This window comes from Mesoplodon mirus (genome assembly GCF_964341445.2).
Source record: "Mesoplodon mirus genome assembly, chromosome: 13".
In the NCBI taxonomy this organism is placed as follows: Eukaryota; Metazoa; Chordata; class Mammalia; order Artiodactyla; family Ziphiidae; genus Mesoplodon; species Mesoplodon mirus.
This window is the reverse complement of record NC_138989.1, coordinates 12,915,808-12,931,045: the sequence shown is the minus strand read 5'-3', so window position 1 is coordinate 12,931,045 and position 15,238 is coordinate 12,915,808. Positions and strand designations below refer to the sequence as shown.

Here is a 15,238-nt window from a genome sequence, read left to right as displayed (position 1 = left end):
ACGGATGGAAAGTTATCAGCAATTTATTCATGTTATTTAACGTGTAGCACACAGAAAAGCTTTGCTTCTGTAACAATTCCCTAACATAGCTTCCTCTTTTGTTTTTTAAACACATTTTAAAACATGGTAACTTTAAACCAGCTGACAGCTGATCCTCTGTCTTTATTCTGTTGCATGGATTTGTATTCTAAAAATTTTAAATCTTAGGTTTAAAAGGAACTAAATTTCAAGGATGTTTCAACACAAACAAAAGTTAAATTCCTTACTTAAATAACTATAAACTACAACTATATATTCAAAACTGATAGTAAAACTGATTCCATAATATAATTCTGTACCAAACAGTCCATGTGTCCCTTGCATTTAATCCTTACTCACTCATAGTCCCCCCTCCTCACCCTCCCACCACAATCAAGTTAGTAATTTTTGTCAAAAGTTGTTTTTCAAAAAACAAGTACCACAGGGGAGAAAAATAACTGCATCTTCTACTACCGTAACTGAAACAAATTTAAAGTGCTAAAACAATCACTATAATGAACATCTCTAAGAAAAAAATATCAGTTTTCTTCAATCCCCCAAAAAAGCTTCACTTAAAAAATGACTCCAAAAATAATAATATCCAAATTAAAACTGTCTGAAAGTCACTAACTTTTCCTTTCACATTATGAGATATGGAAATCTAATCTTTAATGAATATTCTTCATAAGAACTTGTATTGGCATCATTTAGGCTTTCCTTTTGTACCACTTGGTTTCCTCCAGCTATAAAAGAACTACCTGGCCAATGAAAAAGTTCAAACAAAGAATAAACTAATCACACAAGAAATAAGTATTCTGCATAATCACATCAGAAATAATTATTAGCATCGTACTTTAGGTTCTTCCTGTTTTTCTGTACTTAAACATTCTGAAGTTAGAATCATACTGCATGGTTTTATATCCTTTTCCTCATACTATAAATATTTCTATATATTACTAATTATTCCTCAAAAACAATTCTTAATGTTTTCATACTATTCACTGTTTGGAGAAAACAATTTATTCCATAACAACTGGACAATCTTCCTTTTTCACTATTATAATTATTATAATTGGGGAACATCCTTGAACATCATTTTCCTGATTACTTTCCTTAGGAGAGATTACTTGCTGTAGAATTACCAAAGAATACAAATATTTTAGGACTCATGAAAGAATGCTACCATACTGCTTTCTAGTAGTCTCACCCATACAAATAACCTCCTGCCAAACTACATATCTTTTAAAATACCTGTCAATTTACTAAAATGATATGCCCTTGTACCAAATGGTAGTCTTCATTCTACTAAGAGGAAATTATTATCATGTATTTGATCAGAAGTATAACCTGGGGCCACTCTTCTTGGGTTTGACTCCCAGCTGTGTACTTACTAGCTGAAAGCAGCAAGTACCTAGCAAATTATTTAATCTTTGTCTCTCAGTTACCTTATCAGTGAAATGAGAATACTGGCATTCAGAGTTGATTAAATGAGTTAGTACATACCGAAAGCACTTAGGACAGTGCCCGGCACATGGCAAAACATATAAATGATACCGGTTCATTCCTAGTAGTACTAGTGTAGTAGTACTACTTCCCTTTAGTTGTCTGTTCACATCGTTTCGGTTTTTCTATCACAGAAGTTCATTTCCTCAAATAAAAGCAGTGTGTGTGTATGTCTATTTATGTTTTAATCAGAAAGCCTAAGATCAATTTTTAAATAAATATCAAAGAAGGAAACTAAATAACACTAAGTGGGGGCAGTTGAAATCAGAAAAGTCAACTAGAAGACTAACTTTTCTTATATCACCTAAGCTAGTGTTCTGTGCCTAAGGATGCTGAGGACGTGGAGGGGAGGAAGAGAAGAGGAGGAAAATATACCAATAAATATGAATCACTAATGCTTACATTAACCATATTTAAAAGGTTAGAAAATTAAGATACATCAGAGATTTAAATACCAGGTGAGTCAGTCCCCAAGAAAATCTACGAACAGCAACTTAAGCACAAGAATACTTTCACCTGTAACACCCAGCACGGTTCAGCAGACAAAATACTTGGCTTTGATTCAGGAGAATGGTTTCCTAATCCCAGCACTTGCACTAACTTCCTATCAGTGCTTCTATGGTCTCAGTGGTAAAAGAAAGCCGCTGCCACCTGCTCTATATCTTTATGGAGTTGTTCTAGCAAGTGATGTAATACAAATGCAAATGACATAACATCAAGGCTACAAACTTAATCTCTTCATAACTAATTCAGCCAGAAGTACTAAAAATGTCCAATCATTTAAAAACAATTTATTCCTTTACCTTAAAACTAAAATTAAATATCACTATACCAGTCTTCACTGGAAAATGTAACAATGAAACACCATTCAAGCCTAACAGATACCTAGGTAGAAAATGAATGTTCAAAGACTTAGCTTTAAATTTTGAGTTAATATTTGATTAAGAGGAAAAATGACTGAAACACCTTGTCCAAGAAAAAAAAATCCTATCATGGATGCATATTCAATTACACTATTAAAATATATCTTCACATACCATGACCATGTTTATAATTAAAAATCAATTCCACACAAAGTCCTGTTGGCCCAATTTCTGACAAATGCGTATTTCCAAAACTCAAAATTCTTGAAGCAACACTTTAAAATATTTCTAGGTGCAAATTATCCCAAAAATGCAATTATTTCTCACTGTCAAAGATGAACAATCCATATTTATATTTAAGTTTAAGATTACATGGTTTTTAAAATATAGAATCGGAAAAAAAATATGCAAGGAAAAAAATCAGTACTGCGCATAGGTAGAACAATAACCACAACCATCATCATTTATTCATCACCTACTTAATACCAGGCAGCATACTAGGGTCTTCACATAGAATTTCTAATATGAGGCACCATACTAGTGTCTTCATATATAATTTCTAATCTTCTCAAACAGTTAAAATAATTATCAGAAACACAAAGCTCAAATAGTTCTCCAATAACCACACAGGTAGCAACTGGCAGATCCCAAACATAACTGGATTTAAAGCATAACTGAATTTAAAGCATAAACTCCTTCCGCTCTGCCATGCTGTTTCACAGGACTAATGGTAAAAATTAGCCCTAGAGGATTATAAAATAGTACAAAGAAACAGTCATCAACTTAATTTAGCAATGACAAGAGCTCATGGCCAAACTTTCTAATTTAAGAAAGTTCCTGAATCTTTCTTTACTCTTCCTGAGTTATTAAGAAAACTAGTATAAGGGCTTCCCTGGTGGCGCAGTGGTTGAGAGTCCGCCTGCCGATGCAGGGGACACGGGTTCATGCCCCGGTCCGGGAGGATCCCACGTCGCGGAGCGGCTGGCCCCGTGAGCCATGGCTGCTGAGCCTGCGCGTCCAGAGCCTGTGCTCCGCAATGGGAGAAGCCACAACAGTGAGAGGCCCACATACCGCAAAAAAAAAAAAAAAGAAAAAAGAAAACTAGTATAAGACTGCCCACTACACCATCCCATAAATAGGAGAGACCTGTTTTATTTCACTCAGATAATTACATGCCTTCTTTACATGTTACCACTATAAGACCATACCCACACAAGCTAATTTTTAGAGGATATGTATAACAAACCAAGAAAATAACTATTCTAATAGCAAGAGAGACTGGAGGAAAATTTTCTCAGCAGTGGCTGGTATCAGCTGTACAGGTAGTCAGCATCCTCCGGGAGCTGAACTTAACCGGCAGAGACTACCCTGACCTAAACAGAAGTTCAATACAGAATGGTTCTAATTAAAAAGATTACAACAGAATCAGGATAAATGCACTTTCTTATGACATGAATGTATTTAAAGAAAATTTATATTGATTCTTAATATCCTATTCTTTAGGTACTATACATAGGAAATGAGCTGATAAATTTTCCCAATGGAGGTCATTTATTTGCACTACCCATCGTAATCAGATCCCTCATGACCAACATATACTTGCAGTGTGGCTCTCCAAAGTTAAACCTGTATTCAGAGGTCATGGAATAGAATAAAACTAACATAACTTGGTAAGAATGAACCCAGGGTGTAGTAGCATGGAAAGAACACTGGTTGCAGGTCAGGAGATCTAGGTTCAAGTCCTAGCTTTTCAACTATTTACCTAAACAATATCAGGAAATCTCCATCTCTGGGCACCTTGGCTTCCTGGCCTGTAAGGTGATATGGTTGACCTAGATACTATAAATGAGTTCAAGTCTCCTGACCCAGGCTAATTACATCCCACTCACAAAGGCAACCTCTAAATGAGACTGACCCTTATTAGATGCCTTACAATGATCAGCGGGAATAGGAGGGCGACCAGAAGATATTATAAATTTTCAAGAATGGTCGAAAGAAAGATTTCTCCACCTACAGAACAATTAACTTAATATCAATCCTTGGCAAGATTCTAGGATGGTATGTCGAAAAGGCAGCTGTGATCACTTGAGACTAACATGAGTATACTAGGAAATTCCAAGTCTGCCTCACCTCATTTCCTCCTGTGATAGGGTTACTACGCTAGTAGACCAAGGAAATACAGCTAACAAACATATTAAGTCACCTCTCAACTGGAGTCATAGGAAGGAAAACAGTCAGGATCATAGAAAACGTCTGTTAAAACATAACTAATCAGCTCCAGGTAAAGACGGCAGAGTAAACACACACATCTGCTTTTGCTCTCTCTTAAATCCCTCAAAAAAACCCAGTAAAGAAGTTTGTTTTGTTTTTTTCCCTTAAACCATAAAATCACAATGGTAGGTAGTAGAGATGAGCGCATCCAGGGTTTGAAAGGTAAGAAGCAGATGCTCAAGAGGTCAAGAGACTTATAATACCAAAGAAAGCTGTGGAGAAAGCGGAGCTACAACCCAATATACACAGAATCATAAATACAGGTACAGTCGTCCCTCAGTATCCACGGAGGATTGGTTCCAGAATGCCCCACAAATACCAAAATCTGTGGATGCTCAAGTCCCTTATATAAATGGTATAGTATTTGCATATAACCTATGCATATCCTTTAAGTAATCTTTGGGTTACTTATGATACCTAAAACAATGTAAATGCTATGTAAATAGTTGCAGGTGCGAAGCAAATTTAAGTTTTGCTTTTTGGAACTTTCTGGAATTTTTTTCTGAATATTTTTGGTCCGCAGTTGATTGAATCCACAAATGCAGAACCCACAGATATGGAGGTATCTTGTGGAAGTAGAAAGGCAGAGAAAAGAGCAAATAAGAAAAACTAGTTGAAAGCCTGCTTAGAAGACACTCAGAACCCAGGTACCCTCCCCACTGCCTGTCTTTACAGTAGCAAATCACTGGAAGGGTATTCTCTGGGGCCAGTAAAACACAGGGTATCTGAACTCATGGACACAGGCACAGATGAAGGCAGGAAACCAGAAAACAGTACATCAGGTGACCACGTACGGAATGAAGGTCAAAAATTACCCTCTCCAACCCTCTCCCTCTAAGCACCTAGAAAGCTGGCAGCCAGTCTTTCATCCCCCAGAAAGGAGTCTGGAAAAGTCTTCTCTGGGAAAACTGACAGCTCAACAGAAAAGACCTCAAGATAATGACATCAAAGGTTTCCCAACTAAAGAGTCCACCCCAATCAGTGAACTGCACAGTAAACAAATGTCACTCCCATGCTACTTCGAAGCAGTTTTTTAGTCCATCTTTCCTAAACATAAACAGATAACCAGGAATTACTAAAAAGTTGAGGAAAACCACTGAGGAATTATAGAGACAAAAATACAGAAAAGTTGGGCTTCCCTGGTGGCGCAGTGGTTGAGAGTCCGCCTGCTGATGCAGGGGACACGGGTTCGTGCCCCAGTCCAGGAAGATCCCACATGCCGCGGAGCAGCTGGGCCCGTGAGCCATGGCCACTGAGCCTGCGCGTCCGGAGCCTGTGCTCCGCAACAGGAGAGGCCACAGCAGTGAGAGGCCCGCGTACCACAAAAAAAAAAAAAAAAAATACAGAAAAGTGACTTGGAGTTAACAGACTACATCGGGAGACGAAAACTTTTAAAAAAAATCTATCATTAATATTCTCAAAGAGATAAAATAGTGCAACCATTAAAAAAGAACAGGATGCTATTTCAGAAAAGAAGCACAGAGACCTAAAAGATGGCTCTTGGAAATTTTAAAACAATGATGCCAGAAATGATAAAACTCCACAGAAAGTCTGGAAGATAAAGTTTCCCCCATAAAGTAAAGCAAATAAACAAACATAAAAAATAGGAGGGTGGGGGGAGATAAAACTATAGGAGCAGCCCAGGAAGTTCAAAACTAAATACAAGAGCTTTCAGAAAGAAAAAACACAGAAAATGAAAAAGAGGAAATGACCAATAAAATAATTCATAAAAATTCCGGGGGGGGGGGTGATGAGAGAAGAATGAGAATTTCTAGATTGAAAGGGCTCACTGAGTATCCAGAACAACAGATTAAAAGAGACTCACAGAAATTACTGTAAACTTTCAACACATTGCAGACAAAGAGAAGGGCCTCAAAGTTTCCATGTAATAAAAAGGGGACACATACAGAGAATCAGGAATCAGAAGGATTTCTGACTTCTCAACAGTAATACTAGAAGCAAGAAGGCAATGGTGCAATAGTTCCAAAATTCTAAAGAAAAAGTACTCCAAACTAGATATCTATGGCAATCTAAATTATCTATCAAGTGTAAAAGCAGAATAAATACATTTCAAAATATGCAAGGTGGGGCCTTCCCTGGTGGCGCAGTGATTGAGAGTCCGCCTGTCAATGCAGGGGACACGGGTTCGTGCCCCGGTCCGGGAAGATCCCACATGCCGCGCAGCAGCTGGGCCCGTGAGCCATGGCCGCTGAGCCTGCGCGTCCAGAGCCTGTGCTCCGCAACGGGAGGGGCCACGACGGTGAGAGGCCCATGTACCGCAAAAAAAAAAAAAAATGCAAGGTGTTTAAAAAAAAAAAAAAGGCACCCTTTCCCAGGAAGCTACTGTAGGTATACCCCACCAAAAGGAGGGAATAAACCAAGTAAGAAGCCATGAGGTTTAGGAAATAGATCCAACACCGAGGGAGCAAAACAAATCCCTAAGATCACAGTCAATAATCAGATGATTCCAGGTTGTGAACTGTGCACCAGTGTAGAGGGCAACCAATCCAGATTATGACAGGTCAGACGGCTCCACGAAAGACTTTTGTTAAAGAATTTGAAACTGAAAGAACACCTGATATTTGAAAGACTTAAAAGAAGATTCAAATAATAGGCAAAAAGTTTGGGGATGAATTAGTTTAAAATACATAGTAAACAGTCCAAAAACAAACAAACAAACAAAACCCAGATAATTACCATCTTCGAGTTACACAGAGAAGGAAAAGTAATCAGAGTTTACTGCATGACTTTGCCATACATTAACATAATCAAGTGAATGTTAACACTGAATATTAAGCTAACCAAAATTACTATACAACTATTTTGGTAAAATGGAAGGATGGAAAAAGGCATGTTTGCTTAGTAAGAGGGAGAGAGAATAAGCTAAATCCTCATCTTCAATAGTGAAAGATCCACATTTTTAAAACCTAAAATAACTATAAACTTAGTATTTAGTAACATTTAAGAATCAAGATAATCAACAAAAGTAGGTGAACGTGTGTGTCTCTGGAGAAGGTAAAACCGGGGCCAGGAGTAGGGGAACACTATTCACTAAACCTAGGAATTCCCTGTGCTCCAGTGGTTAGGACTTGGTGCTGTCACTGCCGTGGCCTGGGTTCAATCCCTGGTGGGGGAACTAAGATCCCACAAGCTGCCTGGCACAGCTGGGAAAAAAAAAAAAAAAAAAACCTTGTAGAACTATTTGATTCTTTAACTATGTCGGAGTACCACTCTGCTTTAAAAAAATTTTTAACTAATCAAAATGTGGTAACAAAATATATTTAATATATACAAAAAGTTACTATTATGAGAACTCACTTACACATTTTTATAGACTGATTCTAGACAAATTCCTAACCTTAAGAACAACTTAGCATCCCATAAATTGTGCTGCAAAAGCCAAAGAGTTATTTACCAGGTGTTAAAATGAGTTGTCTCTTTCTTCTCTCCATTTTTAGACTATTAAAACTCTAGCTGGGCAGAGACACACTTCCAGCTGCATGCTCCCCTCCCCCCCACCGCTCCCCCCACCTAGCTCTGCTCAAACTCTTCCTACTTCGAGCTAAGTGGCTTACCAGGGATCCCCTCCGCAGAGGGGATGAGGACAGCAGGGCATTGGGCCTCTCATCTGACTCTCATCTAACATGGTATTTTCATGTTGTGAGAAATGCAATGTGATAACTTTCCATACAATAAAGTTGTAGATTAAAGACGCTTTCTAACACATACATACTTTTGCTGATTCATAATAACTTTTTTCCTCAACTATAATTTTCTTTCCAGCCCTCAGTTTACCAATATTAATTCAAAAATATAAGGATAAAAAATGGAATTTAGCATAAGCATGAGTGAAAAGGGCCAAGGTTTTATTGACAATGACTTTAACACAATTAAACAAGGTCAAGTAACTATTTTAAAAGTTCCTGCCGGGCCTCCCTGGTGGCGCAGTGGTTGAGAGTCCGCCTGCCGATGCAGGGGATACGGGTTCGTGCCCTGGTCTGGGAGGATCCCATATGCCGCGGAGCGGCTGGGCCCGTGAGCCATGGCCGCTGGGCCTGCGCATCCGGAGCCTGTGCTCCACAACGGGAGGGGCCACAGCAGTGAGAGGCCCGCATACCGCAAAAAGAAAAAAAAAAAAAAAAGTTACTGCCATCTTAATAAGCTACTTTGATAGAAGTGTAGTATCTAGATCCTACATAACAGATCATAAGAGTCACTAGTCAATGTTGCTTTTAACTCCTAGCTCCAGAGTTTGAGAGGAATCTACATACGGTGGAACAAATTAACAAATGAAGGACTGGGTTAGTGAGGAAATCTAAACATGTCAAATGACTACAGGCTATATGGCCTCATGTTCAATCCTTTCAAGCAAATAAACATAACAGCAAAAATAAAATAAAATAATAAAGCCATAGTTGAATGAATTTAATATGAAGTTAAGATTCTGAAGAAATTTGAAAAGTCTTCAGTTACACAGAAGACAGATAAATGAAAGATGGATTCAATTTGCTCAGAACTAACCCAAGTGGTAGCAGAGAATCAAATGGAAAAAACTAAAACAACAACAACAGTGAGAGCTCACTCAAGAAAAAACCCCTGACTGACATCCCTGAGAATCATAGATATGGGGGGTTAGGGAGAAGTTGGTCAATAGTAGATGTGGCTTCAAACACCAAAGAGCTGCTTAAACAATATGATTTATAAGGTTCCTTTCAAACCTGAAATATGAATCTCAAAGATTCCTTCCTTTCAAGCATAAGATTTCATAACTCTAATATCATTTGTATCTCAGTCAACTAGCTCAGGGGTTAGCAAACTAGGGCCCACAGGCAGGCAACTTGTTTTTGTAAATTAAGTTTTATTAGTACACAACTACACCACATATTGCCTGTGGCAGCTTCCCCACTACAACCACAGTGTTGAGCCTTAAGTACTTAACTCTCTGGTTCTCTAAGAAAAAGTCTGCTCATCCCTAAGCTAGGATAATATACATAGGCAAATATGACATTTAAAATATAAATAAGAAGCACCAGAATTATCCTCCCACCATAAACAATTAGAAAACCAGACAAAAAAATATGAAACTACTGTTTTCAGACATTGGACAGCAAACAACACAGAGGAAGAATATCTGAGAGAAAGAAAACAAATGAAGTAGGTTCTATAAAGCCTAAGGCAGCTAGAATATGTGAAAGCAGATCACCAGAAAGGAGAAAGTTATGCAAAAAAAGAGCTCCAGGGACCTGATAGGGGTTCTTTTGAGACTGTCCCTAAATACCAAGTTGCACATTCAAACAACAAAATTCAATGGGGCCAGGCAAAGAACTACTAGAGAGCTATCATCATTCCAACAGCTCACACAAAGCTGGGGTGGGGGAAGGGGGGTGGCGGGGGGAGACAGGGAGGGGAGCGGAAGCTGGGAAATAATCTAGTTCTGAACAGCCAGTTTAAAAACAAAAACAAACAAAAAACCCACAACATTGTTAAACACCTTGGGCATAAGATAGAGACCACAGAAAAGTCAAGCCTCATAAGTGAGAAACCTAGGCTTAACATAAAGACTGCTTTAACCCATCCTAATAATCAGGCCTCAACCACCACCACCACCACCACCACCATCATCTTATCTAGTAGTATGATCATCATCTTACCTATTAGTAACTTAACTGCCAGCCAAAACAAAATTCAACTCTTTAAAAAAAAAAAACAAAATCCAGACTTTCAATGACATAATACTCACAATGTCTAGTATCCAATAAAAGAATACTAGACATTCAAAGAAACAGCAAAAGGAGACACATGACCAGGAGAAAAATCACTGAAGAGAAACAAACCCGGAAATGAGTGTGATGATGGAATTAAAAATCAGTTTAAAAACAGCTATTGGGCTTCCCTGGTGGCGCAGTGGTTGAGAGTCCGCCTGCCGATGCAGGGGACACGGGTTCGTGCCCCGGTCCAGGAAGACCCCACATACCGCAGAGCGGCTGGGCCCTTGAGCAATGGCCGCTGAGCCTGCGCGTCCGGAGCCTGTGCTCCACGACGGGAGAGGCCACAGCAGTGAGAGGCCCGCGTACCGGAAAAAAAAAAAAAAAACAGCTATTATAAGTATGGTCAAGGATTTACAGAAAAATACAAGCTTAAAGAGAGAAATTAAAGATATTAAAAAAAAGAGACCAAAAAATTTCTAGTCCTCAAATATTCAAAATATGAAATGAAAAATTCACTGAATGGATTTAACAGATTAGGCACTGCCAAAACAAAGATCAGGGGACTTGAAAATATACAATATAATTATCCAAGCTTAAGAATAGAGATTTAAAAAAAAAAAAAGAATAGAGATTTTTTTTTAAACTCAAAGAATAATGAGTAAAGCTGAAGCAGTCAGAATAATATCAAGTAGCCTACCATACATGTAATTAGGGTCCTGGCACACAAAGGGGGAAAGGGAGGACCAGAAAAAAAACAAAGACAAAACCAAAAACAATATTATTTAATAATGGCCAAACTGTCTCAAAGTTTCATGAGAACAATAAATCTCAGAACCAAGGAGTTCAGTGAACCCAAAACAATATAAACCAAAAGAAAAAAGAAAAAAAATCAAAATATACAATTAAATTTCTGAAAACCAGTGATAAAGAGGAAAATCTTAAAAGCTGTTGAGAGGGGAAAAAAAGACTCATTACATAAGCAGAAGCAAACACAATATTTACAACAGACTGCTCATCAGAAAATATGCAAGCAGAAAACAATGGAACAAGCTGAAAGAAAAAAAAAAACTCCAAATCTAGAACTCTAAATCAAGCAAATATCTTTCAAAAATGAAGGTAAAATACAGATTTTCTTAGCTCAGCAGAAGCCAATGGAACTTCACTTTAATAAATGTAACTAGAATAAATGCTATTTTAAAAAGTTCTTCCAGTACAAGGAAAATAGATGGAAACCTGGATCTACACAAAAGAATAACAAGCACCAGAAAGTTAATATATAAGTAAATACAAAACATGTTTTCTAATTTAAAATTTTCCTTAAAAGCTATTAACTGTTTACAGTAAAAATAATGGATCATGGACTGTATACTAGATATAGGAGAAAAATTTATGACAACAACAGAACAAAGACCAGAAAGAGAAAATGGATTGTATACTGTTCTAAGGTTTTTTTTGTTTTTTTGCTTTTTTTTTTTTGCGGTACGCAGGCTTCTCACTGTTGTGGCCTCTCCCGTTGCGGAGCACAGGCTCCGGACACGCAGGCTCAGCGGCCATGGCTCACAGACCCAGCCGCTCTGTGGCATGTGGGATCTTCCCGGAACGGGGCACGAACCCATGTCCCCTGCACTGGCAGGTGGACTCTCAACCACTGAGCCACCAGGGAAGCCCTGTTCTAAGGTTTTAACATTATAAATGAAAAAATTTATTACTTAAAGGCAAACTGAAATAAGTTAAAGATGCATATTATAAACTCTTGACCAGTCCTTAAAAAGTAAAACAAAGAGGTATATCTAACAAACCAATACTGAAGACAAAATGGACTCATTAAAAAAAAAAACACAAAAAAACAAAAACAAAAACCTCAAAATAATCCAAAGTAAGTAGAAAAAGACAAAAATAAAATGGGGGGTGCAAAAAATGGATGGGACAGGCAGGAAAAAAAAAAGCCAAGGTAGTAGACTTAAACTCATTCATATCAATATAATTATATTAAATATAGTCTAAGTACTATAATTAAAAGATATCAATTCTCAGAATGGATAAAATTTTTAAAGGCCCAACCACATACTGCTCACAAGAAATGCACTTAAAGACAAGTAAGATTAAGAGTGAAATGGTAGGAAAAGCTACATCGTGCAAACATAACTTATAAGAGAGCTGCAGTGACTGGATATATACCAATACCTCTTGACTCCAAGAATACTATTACTAGGAATAGAGAGAGAAATTTTATAATGATAAAAATGTCAAATCTTCAAGAAGACATAAATCCCAAATGCGTAGGTACCTAATAACAAAGCTTCAAAGTATATGAAGTACAAACAGATATATCTAAAAGGAGAAACTGACAACTCCAGAATTATAATTGGAGATTTCAATAGGTTTCCTCTCAACAACTGATAAAACAAGTAGACAGAAAATCAATAAAAATACAGAAAAATGTGAACACTATCAACCAACATAACCAAACTGACATTTATAAAACATTATAACTCAACAAAAAATTACACTTTTTTTTTTCAAATGAACATGTAACATTCACCAAGAGAACTCATATGCTGGGCCATAAAATAAATATCAAAATATTTTTAATTTTTTTCATTTTATTTTTGTCTGTGTTGGGTCTTTGCTGCTGCGTGCGGGCTTTCTCTAGTTGTGGTGAGTGGGGGCTACTGTTCATTGCGGTGTGCGGGCTTCTCATTGTGGTGGCTTCTCTTGTTGCAGAGCACGGGCTCTAGGTGCACAGGCTTCAGCAGTTGCAGCACTAAGGCTCGGTAGCTGCAGCACTCGGGCCCTAGAGCATGCAGGCTTCAGCAGTTGTGGCACACAGGCTCAGTAGTTGTGGCGCAAGGGCTTAGTTTCTCCACGGCATGTGGGATCTTCCCGGATCAGGGATTGAACCCGTGTCCCCTGCATTGGCAGGTGGATTCCAGGGAAGTCCCCTATCAATATATTTTTAAAAGTTGAAACTTCTGAATAGAAAAGTTAGAAATTAACAAAATAACTCTAATGCTCCCCTCCCCCACAAAATCTGTAAATAAATAATACTTATAAATAATGCATAGAACCACCCCCCAAAAAATCACAAGGGAAACTAGAAAATATTTTGAACTGAATATGAAAAAAATATATATCAAAATACGAGGGATACAAGTCAAACAGTGCTCAAAGAGAGATCTGTAGCTTTAAATATTTACATTAGAAAGGAAGAAAGATATAAAATTGCTCTAAGCTTCTTCCTTTGGAAGCTAGAAAAGGTGTAAATAAAGCCAAATGTAAACTGATAGAAATGATGAAGAAAAGAAATAAATGAAATATAAAACAGACTAACAATAGAGAAAACCAATAAAATGAAAAGCTGGTTATTTTAAAAGATCAATAAAATTGACAAACTTCTCACTAGGTTAATCAAGAGAGGGAAAAAAAGACAAATTACCAACATCAGGAATAAAAGATGAGAAATTACTTCACATCATAATGACACTGTAAAGATAATGAAGTTACTATAAACAATGCTATGTCAATAATTAAAACTATTTAGATTAAATGGACTAGTCCTTTGCAACAATTACCAAAGTAACACACACACAAAGATCTGAACAGCCCTGTATCTATTAAAGAAATGGAATTCATAAATTAAAATCTTCCCTCAAAGAATTCTCCAAGGCAAGATGGCTTCACTAGTAAATTCTATCAAACATCTAAGAAATACCACCAGTTCTACACAAACTTTCAAAAAACAGAGGGACTACTTCCCAAATCATTTTTAAGAGACCAACATTACTAAAACCAAAAACATTACAAGAAAAGAAATCTACATGGCAATATCCTTCATGAACACAGATTTAAAAATCAGTAACAAAATACTAGCAAATCAAATCCAACAATATATAAAAATAACATACCCTTCACATAGAGTTTATCTTGGGAATTCAAGCTCAGTTGCATTAGTCTGAAAGCCCATCAATGTAATTTGAATCAAGCTTAGTTCAAAAGCCCATCAATAAAATTCCCCATATTAACAAAACAAAACCTGTGATCATATCAACAGAGAAAACATTTAACAAAATTCAACACCTAGGGCTTCCGTGGTGGCGCAGTGGTTAAGAATCCGCCTGCCAATGCAGGCGACATGGGTTCGAGCCCTGGACCAGGAAGATACCATATGCTGCGAGCAACTAAACCCATGCACCCCAACTACTGAGCCTGCGCTCTAGAGCCTGTGGGCCACAACTACTGAAACCTGCACGCCTAGAGCCCATACTCCACAAGGAGAAGCCACTGCAATGAGAAGCCCACTGCAACGAAGAGTAGCCCCCGCTTGCCGCAACTAGAGAAAGCCCGTGCACAGCAACGAAGACCCAACACAGCCATAAATAAATAAATAAATAAATAAATAAATAAAATAAAAGCCAACACCTATTTATGGTAAAAAGACTTAGCAAACTAGGAATTAAAGGGAACTTACTCAACCTGATTAAGGGGATATTCAAAAACCTACAGCTAATATCACAATTAATGATGAAAAATTGACCACTTTCCACATAAGATCAGGAACAAAGCAAGGATGTACATTCTTAACACACTTCTATTCAGCTTTGTACTGTAAATCCTAATCAATGCAATAAAGCAAGAAATAAAAGGCATACAGATTGGAAAGGAAGAAAATAACATCATCTTTATTCACAGACAACATCATCATGTACATTTACAAAAATTAAAGGACTTCAGAAGATCTACTAAAACTAATACAGTTGACCTTCCACAACACAGGTTTGAACTGTGCAGGTCTACTTATATGCAGATTTTTAAAAATACTACAGTACTACATGATCCGTGGTTAGTTCAATCTGTGGAGGTGGAACTGTGGGTATG

The 15,238-nt window shown here is 37.5% G+C and overlaps 1 protein-coding gene across 2 annotated transcripts in view; it reads right to left on the bottom strand.

The window, feature by feature from the left end:
* Window positions 1–15,238, bottom strand: part of MED13L (mediator complex subunit 13L) — a 290,942-nt gene that overhangs the window by 255,188 nt on the left and 20,516 nt on the right. The window lies entirely within an intron of this gene.